The sequence below is a fragment of the Ochlerotatus camptorhynchus genome, unplaced genomic scaffold (assembly GCF_037179485.1).
Source record: "Ochlerotatus camptorhynchus isolate MF236.1 unplaced genomic scaffold, CSIRO-AGI_Acam_v1.1 ptg000276l, whole genome shotgun sequence".
In the NCBI taxonomy this organism is placed as follows: Eukaryota; Metazoa; Arthropoda; class Insecta; order Diptera; family Culicidae; genus Ochlerotatus; species Ochlerotatus camptorhynchus.
Genome location: NW_027040765.1, coordinates 631,482 through 644,583, shown reverse-complemented (window position 1 = coordinate 644,583; position 13,102 = coordinate 631,482).

Here is a 13,102-nt window from a genome sequence, read left to right as displayed (position 1 = left end):
TAAAGATTGGATTCACTCAGTCTATTGGTACTAATCCGAGACTAAATAAAATTTTCGTCAATTTCCTCATTTTCCGCCAGATTTTTTAGGTTTTCCACAGGAAACCATGAAACAAGTTTACTCATCCCTGAGTTCCTGCACTTTTGGCGATTATGACTGAACTAAACTCAAATTTGGGTCGTTCTCATTCACCGTGGATCTTGCTCTCCCAGCAAATTTAGACAGTTTCTTATGGGAATTTTCGGTGGAGTGAAAGGATAGTACAAAGTCCGCCATGTTTCACGCACAGTCTGACGTTTGCTTATGGATTTTCTCTTAGGAGTAAAGAGCTATAGAGTCGCCGTCAACGCCAATAGTGTTGCGATCTGCAGTGATCGCGAAATTTTAGATGTGTTTTCATTGTCCAAAAATTTAGTAAAATTCTTAACATTTTTCCAGCATGTGGTTTAGTGAAGTAACAATGATAAATACGAGAAAACTCAGCGAATATCATGGTGAAAATCTTTATGTTCTATTAATGAAATTATCGCTGTTTTGTGTAAAACAAGTTGGTTTTATTTGTAAGTTCATTTGATAATAGTATTAACAATTTGTTATTCTAGATCGAGGTGAAATTTAAGTGTATCTCCATCAATTCTATCGTTGCATTCACACAAAATCAGATGTTTTCATTAAAAACTCTAAGCAATTCCACACGCCTTCCTCCGTCTATTCCTGCCAGTGCAGGTCTTACCAAATCTTCAAAAGAGAGTCGTCTCTATCTATTCATAATACCTGTTATCCTTTGCTGTAAAATCGTCTGGGAATGACTGACCATCAGCTGAAAAGGAATCTGCGCACGGCTTACCTCCACGGTGGTTGGTGATTGAATGACTACGAGTTCCTGCGATAGTGCTGAATGTTCGGCACACTGCACGGAGAAGCATGGCTGCTCTTTGCACCCACACATCGTCCAAGCCGGGTTGACACTAGCACAAATATAACATTTATGGAGAAGAGTTTCAGCCGTTTGATTTCATCAAAGTAGACTTTGTTCTAATGTGACAGGTTCTGGTTAAAGAGCCTGAATTTATAAAGAGACGACATCTTATCCATTTGACAGGTCTTCTGCTCGATTGGAATGACTTTTCGTATGACTTTGACAGATAGTCGATTGTTCCAATTTTGACATGTCGTCTCTTTATAAATTCAGGCTCTTTAGTTCTGGTGTAAACAAAATTTTCGATTTCAATTTTATTTGAAAGAGTTTACTTCTTTTGTCGTTTGTGATTTCAAAATCAGTTTCCCCGCCGTTTGGTTGTAATGTAGAAATATACGACCGCCCATGTGCTGGCTGTTTTGTTTTGCTCTGGACGCTGGTTTTGCAACTGGAGATGGTTTCGATTTCCCAAAACCTTAGCAATGCGGTTTTGAAAGGATAGTCCTGTAGAACTCAATGATATCTTGGATGGACCGGAATCGTGCAGCAGAGAATGATGTCGTTCGTGGCACGTTCGACATGGAAACTTTGAGACATACTTCATCGATTGATGTCTGCTTCACAGACAGTTCCAGCACAACTTCTGCGTCACGAATTCTCGGCGATGGCGTAAATCCTTCCCGAGAAATACTGGGCAGTTGCGTAGGACGTGGTTGTCGGAACAACACAGCGTACAAGACGTGTTTGAGCTGCAGGATGCAGCGGCGTTTGCTGCGAACTTGAACTTGGTGGGCTTCGGAACGTTGCCGGCTACCTTCGAAGATACCGGTTGCTGCTGTTGATCGTAGACGACGGAGTTTAATACTCAAACACGGTGGTAGAGGAACTCTACCAATTCGTCATACCTAACGTCATCCATCTCAATAGTATTCTCTTCCCAGGATCACAAAGTGGATTGATCCAGCTTGTATGACAGCATGTTTACCAACGGAGTATCCCAATCAGCGTTGCCAGAATGTTTTTAAGCTTATCGGTATCAAAGGTTTAAAAAATCGGTATTTATCGGTATTTACAATTAACCACTTTATTCGAGCACTTAAAATGACGTTTACTACCACTCGAACTTTGAAATAAAACATTATTTTGAGATTTTTTCTTCTAGAACCTCGAGAAAAGTAGCCAACATTTGTGCGTTTCATAAAAAATATTAATTATTTGGTCCAGTTTTGTGAAATCGCTGGTAGAAAGTCACGCCAAAACTGCTTGACAAAGTGGTCAATTTTAATTAATTTTATATTTTTGCCGTTTGCGAAAATTCAACTTTTGGACTATGGATCGGAAAATTCTGGAAGAAAACACAGGGGAATGTTTGAATAAGCTTCTGGAGGAAGCTGAAATCAACATCTAGAGAAAGAAGAAAGAAGCTCTCCTGGAGGAAATTTGAGTAAAGTTCTGAGAGAAGTCGGAAAAAACATCCGCGGAAGTTCCAATTGAGAAACTTCTGGCGAAAAATTAAAGAAACTTTCAGAATAAAATCGGATTTCATATTCAAAGGAAGGCAGAGGAGTTTCGGAAATTGGAAATAAATTCCAGCAGAAGCCATTTCCATGGGAAGCCAGAAGAAGCTCGAAAAAACCTTCCAATAGAAGTCATAAAAAAACAACTGGACAAAATTCCAGAACTAGACGAGAGAAATTTCTGCGAGAAGTTTAATTGAACTTCCTGGAGAAGACGGAAGAAACTTCTTGGAGACACTGGCAGAAACGTCCTAAGGTAGATTAGTAAAAAAAAATCTGGAGGAAGTCGAATGAAACAAGGAAAAATTCCGGAAGAAATAGCTCTTGGAGGATGTCCTAATGATTCAGAAAATTTTCCAAATGGTCATAAAACATCCCTGTAGACCCCGCAATGCCCCTGAAGTTTTGGAACATTTCTGAAATGTAGTTAGGAATATTCCATATTTCCTCGGAATTCCTTAAAAATTCTTGTAATTTTCCTTAAGTTAATAGGGCTGTTTTGGAGTACTCTGATCATCTTTGAAATACTTGAAACTTCCCTGATTATAATGAGACTACCGGAATATCTCTAATCAACTTTGAAGGTCTCTAGACTTTCTTGACGATTAAGAAATTTCTTAGGCACTCTCGCAATTTTCTTGAATTTATTGTAGCATCAGCATTGAAGTTCTCTGATCTTCCCGATTTTTCTAATTTTTAAAAGTTATCGACACTGCCATTAATAAGCACGGAACTTCCCATAAAATGTTCTCACAATGTGCTAATGTTCATGTAACTTCCCTTACGTTTCTTAAATTTGCATGAGCCCCCCGGAACCCCTGCTTAAGTTTTAGGATATTGCCTGAGTTTCTCGGAACTCCTTTAAAATTTCAACGATTTCCTTGAAATTTAATAATCTGTCCTGATGTTCTCGGAGCTTCCTAAGGTTCTCTCAATTCTCCTGAAACTAAACTGTCCTGAAAATCTTTAATTTTCCAGAAGTTCTTTGGACTTGTGAAGTATCCAAAATATTTATGATGTTTCCGTTCACTGGAGTTCGCTGGACTTTCCTAAAATTTCCGGATTTTGAATTTTAACACAAGTTATTGAAACATTCTTTAATTTATCGAAACTTACTCAAAAGTCTGGACTTTTCTGAAGTTTCAGAAAGATACAAGTCTCTCACAATAATTTTCTCAAAAATTTTGAGAGCGGGCAGGCAATAATCATTTTGATTATTTAAAAAAATCGGTATAAAACTTTAAAAATCGGTATTCTGAAATCGGTATAAACACCGATAAATCGGTATATCTGGCAACGCTGATCCCAATGCTTGACTGGTTCGTTCAATTTCACGAGTGCCCGTACATGGCGCTGGAAATCGTCGACCAGGCTATGGTAAAGCCCTACAGTAAAAGTATGAACGTCTGTCAAAAGTTGTTCCAATCGAACCGTCAAAATGCACCACTTTGCTCGATTGGAACCGAGATTGCAACAGCTTTTTTCAGTTTTTTGGTGACAGTCGACCATACTTTAACTAGAGGGCTTTACTTCGAATGACTGCAAAAGGTATTGCGGCGACCGTCGGTTGTCATTCCGAGACGCCTTCTCGTCCATGGTTCACTCCAATGCTGACTGTGAGAAGCCTTAATGGCGGCGTGGCAGGTCGATCTGCGGTAAACGTAGGTGGAAGGTGGTTGGAGGAAAAGTCAATGAGTTGTTCAGCTGGGCCTGATTTGTATCAACGGAACTGTTCGGATTTGCGACTAACACGCCGCGGTGAAACTGGGGGATTTGAAAACGGTCACTTGAACTTTATTCTCTCGCCTGTTATTGTACAAGAATAAATCGGTTGATGCGTTCGATTTGAAGGTATATTTTTGACTAACTTGTTTTGATTTCTGGCTATCATACATACGATCAGCACCGACAAACCGACATGACACTTAATTCTGAATTATGCCCAAAAATCGTAAACGGCCGATTTAAATGTGCAGTGATCCGAACTGTCAAAACCATAGGATTTTTTGATCTAGATAAAAAATTATTTGTTCAGAATAGATCAGACACGAACCAATTAATTATATGATTTGAGTAGTAGCTATACTGAAGATCCGAGAGATGTCGCCCCTTCAGTGGTAGGAAAATCATTTTTGCAGTATGGAGAATATCAGAAAATCCACGATTTGTGACTAAACATGCTTTCACAGAAGGAAACAAATAAACGAGTGTTTACCTTATCACCATAGTAATGTACTCGTGCAATTTTTGTGCACCTAAAACTGCCCATAAAGACGATAATGAATAAAAACTGTAAATTGTCATGCATTTACAAATGGTTTCCTACCATTCCCATACATTCGAAGTAACTGGCCCTCTGGATGTGGATGATGTCAAAAACAACAAAACATGATTAATTCATAACTTTTGCATGCGGATTCACTGCTTAGTCAAATATTTCACGCGAACACGGAGCCAGATGTAAGTAGTTTGCTTTGGTCAGAAATTTGATTGTTTTTACTATGGTCATTCATTTCGGTTTGTCGGTGAGTGCAGTGCTTTCACACTCAGCCTAAGCAGTCAATAAGTTTACGCTCTGCTTCTGCTCGATTGGAAAGACGTTTTCCAAGCCGTTGAAGGATAATCGGCTGTTCCAATTTTGGCAAGTCGTCACTCTACTTATAGGCACTAGATTAACCTAGTAATCCTATATACAGAGATTCGCGGATTTGGCAACGTGATTTGTTTTGTTTACAAAAGCTTTGAGCGTAACTTTATCGTTGTCTACGCTACGAGTTTGCTTGTTTACGTTGTTTGAATTCTCAGTAAACTGGTGAAGATTATAATGGACATGTTCTAGTTTACGTCAATCTACTTACAGGGTGTTCAATAAGTTCGAATACACTTTAAATTGTGTTTAAAAAAAAAAATGAAAATACAAGATATTCTTTTCTGAGTCAATGTTTATTGAAGCAATGTTTATTAAGAACCTTTACGACATATTAGCTGGATGCACCATCCTTTGAGCTGTATGACGAGCTTGAAACGTTTATCAAAAGAATCGCACGTGGCACGCACCTGGTCCATCGGCATCTCGTCCCAGATCTAGGAAATGACCTTCTTAAATTGGTCCATGGTGCTCACTTGATGTTCGCTCTGCTTGGCCAGCATGTATGACCATACATAAAAGTCCAGAGGATTAAGGTCCGGGGAGCTGGGAGGCCACAAAGCCTTATCGAGAAAATCAGTCAATTCTCCCTACACCACGCTTGGACGATATTCGCCGTGTAGGCCAGTGCACCGTCTTGTTGAAAGACGTAATGATCCTTCCCGTAGAGGTCCTCTGAAGTGCTGGGGCCACAACATTCTCCAGAACCTCGGTCTGGCATCGCTGGATGTTTATTTGCGACGAGGGGATGCTGGCCAATGTCGGTGCCCACAGCCGATCATTTTGGACATTGTGCGGCTGTTGCAAGACAAAGAGTTTCTCATTAGAAGACACGAACTCCTGCCTGACCTGCGTGCCGCGAAAGTATCAGTTTGGCTCTGTACAGCCTCTTCTTCGTTGTAGCCTTCGTTACGCCGTGAACCTTGCGTTTCTTGTACGGCTTGTATCCCAGGTCCTTCGTTATGATGGTGTGGGTAGTCGCGATCGACACATCAAGGTCAGCAGCGGTTCAATTTTCGACGAACCCGCTCCCTCACCACCTTGATGGCTGCTGGTGCCGAACGCGGCCGCCCGGATCTTGCACGGTCCTTGGCCGAGCCCGTCTCCTGGTACCGACGGATGGTGGAATAGATGTAATTCCGTATCACCCTATGAGATTTCAACCGCCGAAATATGCCGCCGGGTCGTTCACCTCTCGAAAACAACTTTACTACGACGTCGCGGTACTTCTTCATCGTGCGCGGTAAATAAGCAACAAATGACAGCAAGTGGACACCGTGCGAGTTGGTAAGCCTGAAGAGCCTGAATTTATAAAGCGACGGCATGTCAAAATTGGAAAGTCAAAGTCATAGGAAAAGTTATTCCAATCGAGCAGAAGACCTGTTGTAAGTTGCGGCTTACTCTCCAGCCTATAGCTGGCCCGATTTACCCCGGTGGGGCGGCTACGAGCAGAGTACTTCCCCCAAAGACGTTCGGATTTGGATGGATTGATAAGAAAAGAAAAAGAAAAATACAAATTAAGACGTCTATTAGCCTCTAACCTTTCCCTTTTCTCCTCGTTGTCCTCGGTGTCACTCGTTAGGGCCCTTCGACGATAGCGGCGGCGGTTGCAGATCGTACTGCTTCACGTTAGCTGCGTAGCAGCGGTCCTTGGTGTTTAGCGGGGGGATGAGCAAGGCTCCTTTATCGGAACCCCCTCGGCGACGATGGTGACGAATCACCGGACCAACTACTCGCCGTAGATGGTCCCGGTAGTCACCGCAGCGCACTACCCAGGCGAACGCTCCTTCGGTTCTGCCTGCTTCGTCCCTCCTTGGCTCTTAACTGCGATGGCGAGACTGGCTCTACTGGCTGAGCCACCGCAGTGAGGACGGTGGGTGTTCGGGGATCCTTGGGGTTTAGCCGGGAAGCGGAAAAATCCTTGTAATTTAGCTTCCCTTGGCGGCGATCCGACACCCTTCACTTCAGCTCACGAACCACGGCACTTTTCGGGAAAACGACGTCACTATCGCGCGACGATGCCGGGAATTATCCCTCCAGCGGACACACGCCACGAAAACGGCACTCCAACTTCTCGTTTTCACTTAAAACGGACGGGGCAAAAAACGCGTCGATTTCCTACCGTGGCTCGTAACTTTTTTTCTCCTGTACTAGCTGACAATCACCGACAATACAACAACCGCCATCGTTCTCCTGCAACCGCGCTCGAATGTTGTGCTGCTTATGTTTTTCGCCTTATTTTGCAGCGGGAGGAGAAACGGGACCTAACTTTATTCTACACGCGAGACAATTTTAAACGATAATTTTTACACTATATTCTAATCTTAAAAACATGCCTACACGAATAAAATCTACGATGAAAATAACAAATTAAAATATTTACAAATAAAGCAGTGGTGAGTATGTTGCCGAGCGTGCGACCAAAACAAAAACAAATCATAACAGACAAGGCACACGCTCATGGCAAACACGTTAAAAGGGTGGTTTATTAATTGTCACCCTAGACGAGGGTTACACTGTCAAATGGATAAGGTGTCACCTCTTTATCCAATTCAGTCTCTTTAGGTTAGCCTATATATTAGGCTAAAGCTGACGCCAATACCAATACACAATGTTGCGCCCCTACACAACGATGAAAAGTTGTATGCGAACCAAGATTCGAACTTATTGAACATCCTGTATACTTTTTTTTTACCGAGATGGAATGTTCTAATCATATTCAGACTTTGAAAGCTTCTCAAGAAGAAATTAGCCTGCTATTGTTTGATTTGATGGTACATGTGGAAGGTCAGCACTTTGCAACATACCACGATTTGAAAATGAAAATCATGAGAAGATACACCTTTGTTCGTAACGACGAAAATTATTAAACGCGCGCCATCTGGTTGTGAATCGTCATCGTATCCCATCAACGAGATCCCTCATCCGTCAACGAACCCGTCAAACCTCGATGGACGAAGGAAGAGAAAAACCGCAACATAAACAGTGGAGTTAGATCACTTCCGATGCTTTAGATATAAAAGCCTAACGTGACAGGAGGAAAGGACCTTTTACAATCTGCCAACGAGAAGTTCAACTCTAGATAGAGCTGGAATAAGGGCGAATGTCGCAAGTGTAAACAAACTGAGGTTAATATATCACGTTATACTTCTATTAAAATGCTACAAAACGATACTAAAAATGTTTGGACAAATAATGTACTTTCGTAAAAAAACGCAAAAAACATAAGGGCGAAACCAACTTTTTTTTTATAACAAATTGAGTTGGCTCTTACGGCCGCTTCTTCCCATATACATAGATGGGGCGAAACAGACATATTTTCTCCATACAAGGCGAAAGATATAATTTGACTCTTTTAACTACTCCTTGCAATTACCGGTTGGTAATCAAAAGAAAACATTGTTAATCTGATCGAAATAAGCGAAAACACCCCAACACATGAATTTATCTAGAATCCAACAAACTGCAATAGGTCGATAGTAACAAACCATCAGGAAAAAGAACGTAAACATTGAGGCGAAACAGACAATGTCAAAAACTAGCAGGCGAAACATAGGGGCGAAATAGCTTCTGTGAACGCAGCCGGGCGAATAACCTCAGGGCGATACAAGATACTATAAATCAAAAAGGCGCATGCAACATTTTCATTTTTTTCGAGCTGTAAATAAAAATAATAATATTTTTATTTATCTCACCATAATGCTAACCAATAATGTAATAATTAGGAACAGTTCATTTCTAGGAATGGGTTTATAGTTTAAATTATATTTAATAATTTTTGTTCAAAACTTCAGATTCATTTTTCTCAGTTCAAGCCCATTGCGACATTGGCCCTAATTCCAGCTCTATCTAGAACTGTGCCCAACAAATTGTAAGCAATCTCGCAGTGAGTTTAGAATTCAGTCGAAAAGTAAATTGTACATGAAGAAGAAAGTTAATGTAATTGAAATTAAATAATTAAAGTGAAGTTAAGTGATATAAGTTAATTTGAACTGAACAAAATTAAATTGAATAGAAATATACAGAATTGTTTATCTTACCTGTGGACTGGTCTTAAGTGCATTTAAATCTGAAAAAGAAGAAAGTGTACTTACCTGAGCATTATCGCTGGACGTGAACCTGTAAAGGAAAGGTGCAACCGACTAAAATCCCGCTGCTTCCCACTACTATCAACATTGGTCCTTCGAGCCGGATGTGCGTTGAACTCCGTGCATCCCCATCTATTTATCTGAAAGTCGCCATCTTTCTTGTGCTGGATTCACGGTGCCAGGAGTGGATCAGTCCTGACACGACGGACTCGTCAATTCACCTACATTGCTGCTTGGTTGCTGAGATTCTTTCATTCAAGGCATATAATTGCCTATCAAAGGTAATTACAATTCCAATCTCTTTACCCTCTCGCGTGTTGTGCTACCTGGTCTGTCGCTTTCAGAATCCATGTCTACGGAACGTCGGTTAAAAGGCTTGAAGACACGCCAAAAGAGTCTGCTAGCATCATTCAGCCAAATAAAAACATTCATGGACGACTACCAGGATGAGACCGATGCATTTCAAGTTCCTGTCCGATTGGAGCATCTAGTGTCGTTGTGGAACGATTTTAATGCGGTTCAAGCGGAGATAGAGTCGCTAGACGAGAGCGACGTCGACAATCAACTCAAGAAGCGCATGGAATTTGAGTCCTGCTATTTCAAGGTGAAGGGTTTCCTTCTCTCGGTGAATAAAACCCCTACGCCGTTGACACCTACTTCTTCTCATTCAACTGCACATGTCCCTGCTTCTGCTTCCCACGTAAGGTTACCCGACGTGAAATTACCGATATTCAGCGGAAACCTTGATAGTTGGATGAATTTTTACGATATGTTCGTCTCGTTGGTACATTCATCTCATGAACTGTCTAATATTCAGAAGTTCTATTACCTCCGCTCTTCGCTCTCTGGGGAGGCCTTGAAACTCATCCAAACAATCGCCATTACGGCAAACAACTACCCAGTCGCATGGGTACTACTGGAGAACCACTACCAAAATCCAGCGCGGTTGAAGAAATCCTACGTGGACTCGCTGTTCGAATTCCAATCGTTGAAACGCGAATCATCAACGGAACTGCGGACTCTTGTTGAAAGGTTTGAGGCAAACGTTAAAGTATTGAAACAACTTGGCGAAAAAACTGAATTCTGGGAGGTGATTCTCATCAGGATGCTCAGCACCAGGCTGGATCCTACTACAAGACGAGACTGGGAGGAGTTTTCATCGACACAGGCTGCGATTTCCTTCCAGGACCTTACTGCATTCATCCAGAGACGCGTGACTGTTCTCGAAACCATCGGAAAGTCAATCGAAATTACATCAGTCAACAACGTAAAGAAGCCCACGCAGCGGACGATTGCCAGCCACGGAGCATTCCAATCCAATTCCCGGAAGTGTGTCGTCTGCACCGAGCACCATCCGTTGTACCAGTGCACCATATTCAGCAAACTCACCCCTGAAGACAAAGAGAAGGAAGTTCGTCAGCATCAATTGTGCCGAAATTGCTTGCGAAAAGGTCATCAGGCACGAGACTGTTCCTCTACGAGTAGCTGTCGGCACTGCAGGGGTCGTCATCATTCTCAACTCTGCACCAGTGGAAGTCCGAGTGCCAGCTGTTCAAAGCCATCAGACAATACTCCATCAAAGCCACAATCAATGAAGTCGCCCAATGAACAACCCTCTGTGTCTCTATCGGCAACCCTCGACAAAGCACCTTGTTTCGCAGCAACCATAAACCAACGTAAGACGGTCCTCCTTGCAACAGCAATTATCCTACTGGTTGATGACAACGGAACGGAACATGTTGCTCGTGCACTACTCGACTCCGGCAGCGAATGTTGTTTTATGACGCAATCGTTCTCTCAGCTCATCAAGGTTCGGCGCCAGAAACTATGGTGCCCTATCGTCGGAATTGGTCAGTCAACTACCCAAGCTCGCTACAAACTACGCTCTACTATCCGCTCCCGTGTGAGTCAGTATTCTAGTTCGTTAGACTTCCTCATCCTACCGCGGATTACCCTAGATCTTCCGTCAACCTCCATAAATGTTTCTTCCTGGGAAATTCCACCTGGTATTGAACTCGCTGATCCGTCGTTCCACCAACCTAACACAATCGACATCATCCTGGGTGCGGAGATCTTTTTCGACATTTTCAAATTCGCAAGCAGAATTCATCTTGGTGATGATCAACCAACACTAATAAGCACCGTACTTGGTTGGGTCGTATCAGGACAAAGTGAAGCTTCCCAGCCAGCGAAACCGATCGTGGCTAACTTGGCTACCTTGAGCGATCTCCACCAACTCATGGAACGATTTTGGTCCCTCGAAGACGACAACTCATCATCCTGCTACTCAGTGGAAGAAGCGGCTTGTGAGAGCCACTTTCAACAAAATGTTACCCGTACTCCGGAAGGTCGCTATTGCGTTCGTTTGCCAATCAAGAAGGATGTTCTCGCCAAGCTGACCGATAATCGACGCACTGCACTTCGACGTTTTCATATGCTGGAAAGCCGGCTCACTCGTGACGTGAACCTCAAGCAACAATATGACAGCTTTATGGAAGAATATCTATCTCTAGGCCACATGCAACAAGTGTACGAGCACGAGCATCCACCCACACCCTGCTATCACCTACCTCATCACGCTGTTGTCCGTGAAGAAAGCACCACAACAAAGGTACGCGTGGTATTTGATGCGTCATGTAAGACGCCCGGCGGCCCATCATTGAACGACGCTCTTATGGTGGGGCCAACCGTACAGCAAGACATTCGCGCTATAATAATCCGTTCCAGAATCCGACCCATTATGCTGATAGCCGACGCCAAGCAAATGTATAGGCAAATCCTCGTTGACGAACGAGATTCGCCTCTCCAGCGGACGGTATTTAGAACTTCACCTGATGCACCGATACAGACCTTCGAGCTAAAGACGGTGACGTATGGCACAGCCTGTGCCCCTTACTTGGCAACAAGAGTACTGCAACAGCTAGCCAGTGATGAGAAGGAGAATTTTCCCCAGGCTGCCGAGGTACTGACAAAGGATTTTTACGTGGACGACCTATTCTCCGGCGCCAGCACCGTAGAAGAAGCCATACAGCTCCGAACTCAACTCGATACACTATTGCGTAAGGGTGGCTTCGAACTTCGGAAATGGGCGTCAAATGTACCAGCTGTACTCGAAGACGTCCCGACAGAAAATCGTGCTATACATTCATCTGTGGATCTCAACCGAGACCACTGCCTAAAAGCGCTCGGCCTGCACTGGGAGCCTGCAACGGACTACTTGCGGTATCGAATCAACCTCTCCGAGCATACAGATCAACTTCTCACAAAGCGGATAGCACTTTCACACATCGCACGTCTGTTTGATCCTCTAGGCCTAGTGGGCCCAGTGGTTACTTCTGCCAAACTTTTTATGCAGACATTGTGGACATTGAAGGACGACGACGGGAAATGCTGGGACTGGGATCAAGAGCTACCTTTATCAACTAGAAAGCATTGGCACACATACTACTCTCAACTAAATCTTCTAAACGATCTTCGCATAGAACGCTGCAGTATGATCCAGAATCCAACATCAGTCCAACTGCACCTATTTTCCGACGCATCCGAGCGAGCATACGGAGCATGCGCTTACCTTCGTTCTACCGACGCCTCCGGAATAGTAAAAGTTGCACTTCTGACAGCTAAATCAAAGGTCGCACCATTAAAGCAACAAAGCATCCCTCGCCTTGAACTGTGCGGTGCCTTGCTTGCCACGCAACTGTATGAGAAAATCATCGCATCGCTTCAACTTCAACTCGAAACTTTCTTTTGGGTTGATTCTACAACGGTGATTAACTGGCTGAAATCTCCTCCGTCGGCTTGGACAACCTTTATCGCCAACCGGGTTTCAAAAATTCAACTCGCAACTGAGAATTGTCAATGGAACCACGTCCCTGGTCAACAGAACCCCACTGACCTCATTTCGCGAGGCACATCAGGAGAAGTTCTTCTC